This window comes from Syngnathus scovelli, chromosome 1 (assembly GCF_024217435.2).
Source record: "Syngnathus scovelli strain Florida chromosome 1, RoL_Ssco_1.2, whole genome shotgun sequence".
Lineage (NCBI taxonomy): Eukaryota > Metazoa > Chordata > Actinopteri > Syngnathiformes > Syngnathidae > Syngnathus > Syngnathus scovelli.
In genome coordinates this window covers 22,781,966-22,793,757 of record NC_090847.1, presented here as the reverse complement: position 1 = coordinate 22,793,757, position 11,792 = coordinate 22,781,966, and the positions used below count along the sequence as shown (strand labels likewise).

The window sequence follows — 11,792 nt, the reverse complement described above, 5'->3', positions numbered from 1 at the left end:
CTAGCTCTAACCCTAACACTAACCCTAGCTCTAACCCTAACCCTAGCTCTAACCCTAACCCCAACCCTAGCTCTAACCCTAGCTCTAACCCTAGCTCTAACCCTAACACTAACCCTAGCTCCAACCCTAACCCCAAACCTAGCTCTAACCCTAACCCTAGCTCTAACCCTAATACTAACCCTAGCTCCAACCCTAACCCCAACCCTAGCTCTAACCCTAACCCTAGCTCTAACCCTAACCCCAACCCTAGCTCTAACCCTAGCTCTAACCCTAACCCTAGCTCTAACCCTAACCCCAACCCTAGCTCTAACCCTAACCCTAGCTCTAACCCTAGCTCTAACCCTAACCCTAGCCCTAACCCTAGCTCTAACCCTAACCCTAGCCCTAACCCTAGCTCTAACCCTAGCTCTAACCCTAGCTCTAACCCTAACCCTAGCTCTAACCCTAACCCCAACCCTAGCTCTAACCCTTGCTCTAACCCTAACCCTAGCTCTAACCCTAACACTAACCCTAGCTCCAACGCTAACCCCAACCCTAGCTCTAACCCTAACCCTAGCTCTAACCCTAACCCTAGCTCTAACCCTAGCTTTAACCATAACCCTAACCCTAGCTCTAACCCCAACCCCAACCCTAGCTCTAAGCCTAGCCCTAGCTCTAACCCTAACCCTAGCTCTAACCTTAACCCCAACCCTAGCTCTAACCCTAACCCTAGCTCTAACCCTAGCTCCAACCCTAACCCCAAACCTAGCTCTAACCCTAACCCTAGCTCTAACCCTAACCCTAGCTCTAACCCTAACACTAACCCTTGCTCTAACCCTAACCCTAGCTCTAACCCTAACCCCAACCCTAGCTCTAACCCTAGCCCTAGCTCTAACCCTAACCCTAGCTCTAACCCTAACCCCAACCCTAGCTCTAACCCTAACCCTAGCTCTAACCCTAGCTCCAACCCTAACCCCAAACCTAACCCTAACCCTAACCCTAGCTCTAACCCTAACCCTAGCTCTAACCCTAACACTAACCCTAGCTCCAACCCTAACCCCAACCCTAGCTCTAACCCTAACCTTAGCTCTAACCCTAACCCTAGCTCTAACCCTAACCCCAACCCTAGCTCTAACCCTAGCTCTAACCCTAACCCTAGCTCTAACCCTAACCCCAACCCTAGCTCTAACCCTAACCCTAGCTCTAACCCTAGCTCTAACCCTAACCCTAGCCCTAACCCTAGCTCTAACCCTAGCTCTAACCCTAACCCTAACCCCAACCATAGCGCTAACCCTAACCCTAGCTCTAACCCTAACCCTAGCTCTAACCCTAACCCCAACCCTAGCTCTAACCCTAGCTCTAACCCTAACCCCAACCCTAGCTCTAACCCTAGCTCTAACCCTAACCCAAGCTCTAACCCTAACCCCAACCCTAGCTCTAACCCTAGCTCTAACCCTAACCCTAGCTCTAACCCTAACACCAACCCCTAGCTCTACCTCTAGCTCTAACCCTAACCCTAGCTCTAACCCTAACCCCAACCCTAACCCTAGCTCTAACCCTAACCCTAACCCTAACCCTAACCCTAGCTCTAACCCTAACCCTAGCTCTAACCCTAACACCAACCCTAGCTGTAACCCTAACCCTAGCTCTAACCCTAACCTAATCCTAACCCTAGCTCTAACCCTAACCCTAGCTCTAACCATAACCCTACCCTAACCCTAGCTCTAACCCTAGCCCTAGCTCTAACCCTAACCCTAGCTTTAACCCTAACCCTAACTCTAACCCTAACCCTAGCTTTAACCCTAACCCTAGCTCAAACCCTAACCCTAGTTCTAACCCTAACCCTAGCTCTAACCCTAGCTCTAACCCTAGCCCTAACCCTAACCCTAGCGCTAACCCTAACACCAACCCTAGCTCTAACCCTAACCCTAGCTCTAACCCTAACCTAATCCTAACCCTAGCTCTAACCCTAACCTAATCCTAACCCTAGCTCTAACCCTAATCCTAACCCTAGCTCTAACCCTAACCCTAGCTCTAACCATAACCCTAATCCTAACCCTACCCTAACCCTAACTCTAACCCTAGCTCTAACCCTAAGCCTAGCTCTAACCCTAGCCCTAGCTCTAACCCTAACCCTAGCTCTAACCCTACCTCTAACCCTAGCTCTAACCCTAGCTCTAACCCTAACACTAACCCTAGCTCCAACCCTAACCCCAACCCTAGCTCTAAACCTAACCCTAGTTCTAACCCTAACCCTAGCTCTAACCCTAGCTCTAACCCTAACCCCAACCCTAGCTCTAACCCTAACCCTAGCTCTAACCCTAACCCTAGCTCTAACCCTAACACTAACCCTAGCTCCAACCCTAACCCCAACCCTAGCTCTAACCCTAACCCTAGCTCTAACCCTAACCCTAGCTCTAACCCTAACCCTAACCCCAACCCTAGCTGTAACCCTAACCCTAGCTCTAACCCTAACCTAATCCTAACCCTAGCTCTAACCCTAGCTCTAACCCTAACATTAACCCTAGCTCCAACCCTAACCCCAACCCTTGCTCTAACCCTATCTCTAACTCTAACCCTAGCTCTGACCCTAACACTAACCCTAGCTCCAACCCTAACCCCAAACCTAGCTCTAACCCTAGCTCTAACCCTAACCCTAGCTCTAACCCTAACACTAACCCTAGCTCCAACCCTAACACCAACCCTAGCTCTAACCCTAGCTCTAACCCTAACACTAACCCTAGCTCTAACCCTAACCCTAGCTCTAACCCTAGCTCTAACCCTAACCCCAAACCTAGCTCTAACCCTAACCCTAGCTCTAACCCTAACCCTAGCTCTAACCCTAACACTAACCCTAGCTCCAACCCTAACCCCAACCCTAGCTCTAACCCTAGCTCTAACCCTAACCCTAGCTCTAACCCTAACCCCAACCCTAGCTCTAACCCTAGCTCTAACCCTAGCTCTAACCCTAACCCCAACCCTAGCTCTAACCCTAACCCTAGCTCTAACCCTAACCCTAGCCCTAACCCTAGCTCTAACCCTAACCCCAACCCTAGCTCTAACCCTAACCCTAGCTCTAACCCTAACCCTAGCTCTAACCCTAACCCCAACCCTAGCTCTAACCCTAGCTCTAACCCTAGCTCTAACCCTAACCCCAACCCTAGCTCTAACCCTAGCCCTAACCCTAACCCTAGCTCTAACCCTAACACCAACCCTAGCTCTAACCCTAGCTCTAACCCTAACCCTAGCTCTAACCCTAACACTAACCCTAGCTCTAACCCTAACCCTAGCTCTAACCCTAACCCTAGCACTAACCCTAGCTCTAACCCTAACACTAACCCTAGCTCCAACCCTAACCCCAACCCTAGCTCTAACCCTAACCCTAGCTCTAACCCTAACCCCAACCCTAGCTCTAACCCTAGCTCTAACCCTAACCCTAGCTCTAACCCTAACCCCAACCCTAGCTCTAACCCTAACCCTAGCTCTAACCCTAACCCTAGCACTAACCCTAGCTCTAACCCTAATCCTACCTCTAACCCTAACCCTAGCTCTAACCCTAACCCCAACCCTAGCTCTAACCCTAGCTCTAACCCTAGCTCTAACCCTAACCCCAACCCTAGCTCTAACCCTAACCCTAGCTCTAACCCTAACCCTAGCTCTAACCCTAACCCTAGCTCTAACCCTAACCCCAACCCTAGCTCTAACCCTAGCTCTAACCCTAGCTCTAACCCTAACCCCAACCCTAGCTCTAACCCTAGCTCTAACCCTAACACCAACCCTAGCTCTAACCCTAGCTCTAACCCTAACCCTAGCACTAACCCTAACACTAACCCTAGCTCCAACCCTAACCCCAACCCTAGCTCTAACCCTAACCCTAGCTCTAACCCTAACACTAACCCTAGCTCACACCCTAACCCCAACCCTAGCTCTAACCCTAACCCTAGCTCTAACCCCAACCCTAGCTCTAACCCTAACCCTAGCTCTAACCCCAACCCTAGCTGTAACCCTAACCCTAGCTCTAACCCTAACCCTAGCTCTAACCCTAGCCCTAGCTCTAACCCTAACACTCGCTCTAAACCTAATTCTAGCTCTAACCCTAACTTTAAACCTAACCCTAGCTCTAAGGAAGTGTATCGTTATATGGTTACACGACCAACCGTGTTGCAAATTTTCTATGATAAAATGTTTTTGGTCCCACTGAGATTCGAACCCGGGTCGCCGGGGTGAAAGCCCAGAGCACTACCCACTACCCTATGGAAGCCTTGCTCTCAGTGCATGGAACATGTATGGTTTTATGGAGCAGCTCACAAGCGACTAGATCAGTGAAGACTCCACAGCAGATGTCATCACAACACGTTGTGTACACGAACACCTAGCAAAGTACAATTTAAAATGACACTTTCGAAGTACCCAAAGTTAAACTTACAAAAGAAAACCCATAACAAATAAAACTTATACAAGAAGAGCCCTAACGTGGCACTTGACAGCTGTCAGTGTCAGATGCAAAATGTAAACAAGGACCATGTGAAAATGAGGTTAGAATGTTATTTTGTAGGTATTAACAAGTAGAATAGTTTTAAATTAGTCACAATTATTTAGGCAGATAATTATGGGATATTTTGGTACACTACACGAGGTAAAAAAAATAATAAAAGAAATATATAAGAAAGTGTAGCGAACGATTTGGTGAACGATTCTTTTGAACAAATATTTTGAGTGAACCGATTCTAAAGATTCAGTTCACTTGAGAACTGGAATGCACATCACTAGTACAAAACAGTGCAAGCAATTACAGACTGCCGGTCGAAATAGCCGACTGGTTAGTGACTCGAGCGCTTGCTCGGTAAAAACGTGATTCGATCCCAGGTGCGAGAAATTACCTTGATGTGCTTTTGTTGTGCAATTAACCCTTTATTTATTTATTCTTTTTTTCTTTTTTTTTAAACCTTGTGTAGTGTACCTACACATATTGTCATATAAAGCATGATTAAGCTGATTTTTATGTTTTAATTGGCGAATAAAGAAACAAGGAATAAAACACCATTTATGAGTGTTTTAACATAAATGTTTATTAAAATAATAATATTAAAATCAAATTTCAAACCAGCAATCTAATGTGAAATTGCAGTAGATATATTGGATAACAATATTTAGGCGTACATACGTTATTTAAAAACTACTATAAAAATAATAATAAAATAAATAAATAAAGTGTAGCGAACGATTTGGTGAACGATTCTTTTGAACAAATATTTTGAGTGAACCGATTCTAAAGATTCAGTTCACTTAAAAGAACTGGAATACACATCGCTCGTACAAAACAGTGCAAGCTATTACAGACTGCCGGTCGAAATAGTCGACTGGTTAGTGACTCGCGCTCTCACTCGGCAAGAGCTTGGTTCGATCCAATTAACTATTTATTCTGTTTTTTTTTTAACCTCATGTAGTGTTGTATGACATATTGTCATATAAAGCAGTTAACCAAATGTCTGATTTGTATGTTTTAATTGGCGAATATAAAAACAAGGAATAAGACGCCAGACAAGTTTTAACATAAATGTTTATTAAAAATAGTAATATTAAAAGCAAATTTCAAACCAGCAATCTAATGTGAAATTGCAGTGGATATATTGGATAACAATATTTAGGCGTATATATACACGTTATTTAAAAACGACTATAAGTGTTATACTACGATACAAGTGTTTACCAGCTCAGTGGCCTAAGAGGAGAGTGTCCGCCCTGAGATTGGGAGGTTGTGGGTTCAAACCCCTGCCGAGTCATACCAGTGACTATAACAATGGTACCCATTTCTTCCCTGCTTGGCACTCAGTGTAAGGGGTTGAAATGGGGCCCCCCCCTGCTGCTCACGATCATTGGGGCTTCTAGCACTCAGTGTAAATAGACCATATATAATAGAGTGAAACTGCAATATATTAAAGAAGTACAGTAATCCCTCGCTACATTGTGGTTCATCTCATTTGGGCTTTCTTCTATAGCTGCACGTGCGCACGTCCCTGCACATTGAGCAACGCATGGTGTTTTTCTCCGAGCAGAGGAGGCAGCTGAAAGCGATAACCAACAGCTCACAGAACCCACGACTGTGAACTTCAGCAACTTTGCAGACCTGCTCTCACCCTGCCCAAGACAAATCTAAAATTAGTCTGGCAGTGAGAAATAGAACAGTCGCTTTCGTATTGCTTACACAAAAACTGTGTCGTGATGATCACAGTTTTGTTTTTTTAAATGAATAAGTGCTGCTCATTACTATTCTACAAATCTGTCACAAGTTGACCATTGAATCATTTGTCTCTCTGTGCGGTTCCCATGGCAACTGTAATTAAGGTCCAGCAAGATGGCACTGTTTCCAATTAGAGGGCAGGCCTGCGGCGTGTCAATTGGTTAGCGTGGCTTTATTGTATGGGTGGCGTGGGGGTCACGCTTTTAAAGAGCGGGCCGAGCGAGAAGAGAGATGAGCAGCCTGAGTGAATATGATGCGGCGTGATGCAACAGCTTTCTTCAGCTTACCTCCCGCTGCAGAGAATCTTCTTTGCTGCAATCACTGTAATCTGTAATCACCATTACAGAGTGAACGTGGCCTGTCTTGATAATAAACTTGGTTAAATAAATCACTGTTATGTATAGAAAGCAAAAATACTCACACACAGTACTGAAGAATAGGAGTACAGCTTCGGCTCATTTCATTTTTAATGAATTTTTACAAGAGGTGTCAAAACTTATTGAGTTAAGCAAAATGAATACCCCACAGAGAGCATCATAAAGTTACTCAAGTCGAAACAGACTTAACCTTTACAATTTAAAAGACAAAAGTTCAGTTGGCAAAACATGAACTGACTTGTGTTCATGACCTGACCTCATTAGTTCAATGACTGAAGGCTGAAAATAACAAACTAGTTGCAGTGTTACAACATTTTGTCATCCCAGTACTTACAGTATGTCGCTTTGTGTGTATTTGTGCCTATTTGTACATGAGGCTGTCAGGGATGAAACACCCCCTACACACACACAAGACTTCTAATGGCTTAATGGGCACCCCGTTGTGCCTGTCGAGCCCCCCGGAGAGGGGCACACTCTGAGAGGAGAAGAGTACAAAGGCGCAGGCATGTCTCTTGAGAGGAGTGCCTTTGTGGGACTGAGGGCCACTGCTGTGCTAACTGTGGCTGGCCTCATGGTGATTACTCTCCCATGGGGGTCCGCTTTGTAGGTCCTGACACCCAGAACCTCACCTTTACATAGCCCCCCGCTGCGCCCCACCAGGAGGGCTAAGCGCACCCCTGTCCATCACCACTCGTTGGCACAAGAGGTCACTTCCTTGACATCTAAAGATACATCTGTCTCGACCTACTTGTCTAAGACAAATAGAGAGGAGAAATCCATTTCTTTCTTACAGGTGGTCTGGGTCCTTCAATTTAGCTCTCATGACTTCTTTGGATGGGCAACAGGCGGATGCACAGGTTCATTGTACCTTCTGCTAGGACTTTTGACTCGGCAGCAGAAGGCACAGCAAACAAGAGGACACAAAATTCATAAAACTACACAGGTCTGATAGCACAAAGTTGTCAATGGGGTTAGCCTTGCTAGCTTTGGCTAATTGAGGAAGGAGGGTATTTTCTTCAATTATTGTTCAAGTGCTGTAAAAAGGATTTTTCTTTTTTGCAAAATTTCAACATTATTATTTAGTACACATGTAAATTAAATTTTGGTACAGATTTTAGCAAGGATCATGGGAGTTGACATGTTTGACAGATGCCTCACAGGAACAGTAAGAAATCTGAATGGTGAATCTTTGGGAGCCTGACTAAGCCTGTCACACTCTAGGATGGCCTAATGATGGGTGGGTAATCCGAATCCATAAATGAGACTGTTCCGTGGAACAAAATAGTTGTACTGTGTTGGAAAAATATTAACGACATGAACTGGACTTTCATTTATAATCAACTGCAAAGAAAATATTTTCTCATCCCTGCAATGATAAATGCTGAAAAGTCTTTCCTTCAATCACATGCTGCGTGTTCTATTTCGAATCCATTATGGTGATCTATAAAGGCAGAATCATAATCCTTGGAATTTAGTGTATGACAAATAGCACGATAAAAAAAAAAAAAGGCAGTGCTGTTGCAGTCACACAAGTAATCAACAACTCATCAGTCCTAATGTAAACCAAACAATAATTTAAAATTCATTGTTGTACAATTTTGCTGCAGCAGATTGTCGATGCCGTTATATCTGCTTCTCTGATCGATTTCTGTCTCTTTGTATTAGCCGACACGCTAACAGTCATTTTTCACCCTCGGGTTTTGGCAAGTATTGCATTAGGAAGGCTTCTATTGAAAGGACGCGTTAGATTTTAACTGCTGATGATGGACGATCCATCTGCATCTGTCCACAGCAATCAATAGTCTCTCTAAGCAGGAAGCGTGTGGCTGGATAGCTTCTCCTTAATGTGCAAATCGTTGTTTCTGGGGGAAAGGAAAAAAAAAAGCACTTTATATATGGCTTCAGTGGCTTTTATACAGAACGGCAACACGGGATAAAAGGTAGAAGAACAGGCTGTGTGGATGTATATTATAGTATCGGAGGTCTTTGCCGTAATCCTTTGTGGCCAAAAGTAATCTATTCACGGATATGGAAAATTGAGAACTTTTCCTCACAAAAGCAGGACATACCTTAAACCACGATGAGAAATTCCTGACTTATTTGACTTGGGAAATATTTGACTGTCATCATCCATGTGTTGTAAGCATTACTTGCATTGTGTGCCACCTTACTGGAAAGCAAATTACCTTGATGCTGCATTATTTACTAACTGAAGGAATGGCCACTAGGAGGCCAAGCAATTCCGAGCTTCCAAAGTGAGCAGCTTGCAGCTAGAAAATTGCAATCAACTATTTATGACACTTCCATTACCACTACCAGTTCCTTCATACTTTGTACCTGTTTTTTTGTGTGTGTTAGTAACAGCTGAGCAACTCTGCGACTATGGAACAGGTCAGTAGTGGTTAAGACCTTTTATGGGCATTAACATTAGACCATAATCAAATCTCACAATTACATGAGTGAAAGCAAAGATTGGAAGTTGAGGTCAAGAAAGTTGTGCCGTAGAGGTGCTGGTTCTCAAACTGGGGTGCTGGGACACTCGAGATCTTGGGGGGCCTGCAAAATAATTTCCAAAATATAGTCACTAGCAAACATCCTGTTGTATAATTAGTCAATCCAACTTTTCATACATTCGAACAGGACGAGAGCCAATGAGGAAATTTAATTGTTGTGGCTAATCTTTTGTTAACGGACTATTACAGCGCTTGCGGCAGCTTTTACAGCTACAGCATTCCTTTACTGTGGATGATAAGGAAAGGAAATAGATGAGCAAGACACAGAGGGATAGAAAAGACAAACCAAAATAATCCCGGTAGGGCTGTAGTACTCTTTGTCGGACAAACAAAGAACAATGAATTTAGTCGAATAACAGCAGCATGTGCGGTGCTTTGTTATTCTTGTCGATATTTCATAAGCTTGTCCCAAGTGTTCTTCATGTCAAACGGGTTTGATGGTGCCTCACTTGCTTCTTTTTGGGAAACTAAGCATTTAAACTTGACCCTGAATACCTCGAAGCTGCTGAACAAACATGCATTTCAAAGATGTCATTTTCTGGCTGAATTGGAATAAGTGTTGTATGTACTCAGTTGTTTTGTAAGACTAACACACACACATACACACGCACACACAGAGGAGAGAGAAGAAAACAAGCTGGTGGTCCGTAATCACCCGTGTGCATAAAGCTGCATGACAGCGAGGCCATCTTGAGGGGATTGAACAAATTTAATTAAATTCTATTAACTCAAGTGCTTTTTGTTGTTGTTGCTTAATGACACCGGAGGATGCAACTTTCCATCGTCAAAGAATACGATTGTTTGAAGAGGAAGCAATTTCCAGAGAAATTGTGGGTTAACATGTAAGAGATGATGCTGACGTGAAATGTTGTGGAATTTAGGGGCATGTAGGAAGTATCAAAATTGGATAACATTCAAATATGGACGTAGACATCAATGTTGAATTATTAAGTGAATAGAAAATGTTTGCATTCATTTTGGACTTGGGTTAGGGTTAGGGTTTTAGTGAAAAACTAAAAAAAAATAGCGGGATTTAAGGAATGCAAAACTTTGTTCCATAGAGGCCTGAATGATTTGAACAGTTTAAAGTTGGGATAGACATATATGGTCAAAGTATGAAAAGAGTTTCTAAAATGTTTGCATTGATGGTGACCAAGGCTGAGGTGAAGATGAGAATTGTAGACAGTAGCCGACAGGCTTACGTAAGGTCGGTTCAAGAAGCCGCTGTTCTAATGATTAATGCATGTCAACTAGCACAACATGGACAGAAGCTGAGGAGCCGCAGAGGGACAGATCAGGCGGCAGACAGGATGGAGACAGACGTCTTGGAGCTGGGGGGCTCAGGTCATGGCCGACAAAGTGCAACTGGCTTTTAATTTTGGGTAAATTACACGGAATTGCGTTGTTACTCTGGCCTCAATTTGAATTTTATTAGTTTTGTTTTATTTTTATCAGTTCTAACCCAATTTGTTTCCTTGTCCTATTTGAATATAGTTTAGATTTTTATTTGATTTGTTATTTCTTGCATGTAAAATGTTCTGTACTTTCAATACAATATGTATGACGTTAGACCTCTCTGAAACATGCAATAAAAATAAACTGTCGTAATTATCATAATTGTAGTCATTATAATAATGATACAAGTTTTTTAAAAGTAAATTAGCACATTCTGTCGATTGTTTATGATTGTTTTAATACATTGATAAAATGTCCTTTTAAGTTACCGCACTGCAATCATTTTTCGGGGTTAACATTTGACTTTGCCAAGTATTTGTAGTAAAATTTAACTGTGGTGGGGATCACTTTGAAACATTGGGTCATCTTACAATAAAAAAGCTCTTGTCACTTAATGAACAGAGATTAACGGTTGTTGCCTTGGCGTCCTTTTTAAGTGACGCAGCCAAGAGACAGGGGTGGAGGTCCACGTCAGGGTTGTCTGCCAGTTGCGTTCTTCCTTCCCTCCCCGAGCTTTTGTTGTGCCGCTCTGCAGCCTTTTGCCGGCGGTTTTACACCAAGCAGCGGGGGCAATTAAATGCTCCATTTGCTTCCCCACACGGAATTCTTTTCACTTTCCTCCTGTCTACTTGCTTCCTTGGCGTGAGTTACGTGTTCAGCTGTATCACCCATGATCCTAAAACCCCATCTTGACCTTTTGACAGCACCCACTCCACATTTAGGGCCTCGTAATCAGGCACAGTTGGGCTCTTAAAAACAACTACGCAACGTGCAAGTGGGACATAAATTTCTGGTCTGTGTAAAAATTCTGAAAGCATAAAGTTGCCTGGCTGTCAAGTACGACTTTTCGTAGCTTTCATTCCCAGCGGGTATTTTTACTACACACACAAGTTCTGTTTTAAATTTTGTACAAGTTGTAACAAAAAATGAAGTAGAATTGAATAACACCATATGGTTTGAATTGTTTTCTTTTTGACAGATATATCTTCGAAAGAAATGCCACATTTACAGTACTGACAAGTTAATCCATATGTACAAAAACATTACTTTAAGGAAACGGGCTCTCTCCAAAGAAGAGGCAAAGCGTGCTTGCTTCAAGTTATTTGTAACTCCCAGTTGAAGTTTACTATGAAATAGACACACAAAGCAAAATAGAATTAAACATTGTATATTAAAACACAAAAAATATTCAACCAAACGACATAATGAAAGTCAGCTAGCTTAATG

General features: G+C 43.3%; 1 long non-coding RNA gene across 8 annotated transcripts in view; it reads right to left on the bottom strand.

Annotated features, from left to right (window-relative positions):
- Positions 1-5,521: 5,521 nt before the first annotated feature.
- The window catches only part of LOC125982473 (uncharacterized), a 146,296-nt gene continuing 140,025 nt past the window's right edge, over positions 5,522-11,792 (bottom strand). For 4 of the 8 annotated variants that reach the window (XR_007486402.2, XR_007486409.2, XR_007486438.2 and 1 more), the window contains one exon: positions 5,522-11,691. This is a non-coding gene — a long non-coding RNA (uncharacterized lncRNA). The remainder of the gene's footprint in view (positions 11,692-11,792) is intronic. The other 4 variants (XR_007486440.2, XR_007486419.2, XR_007486404.2 and 1 more) reach the window with 4 other exon arrangements.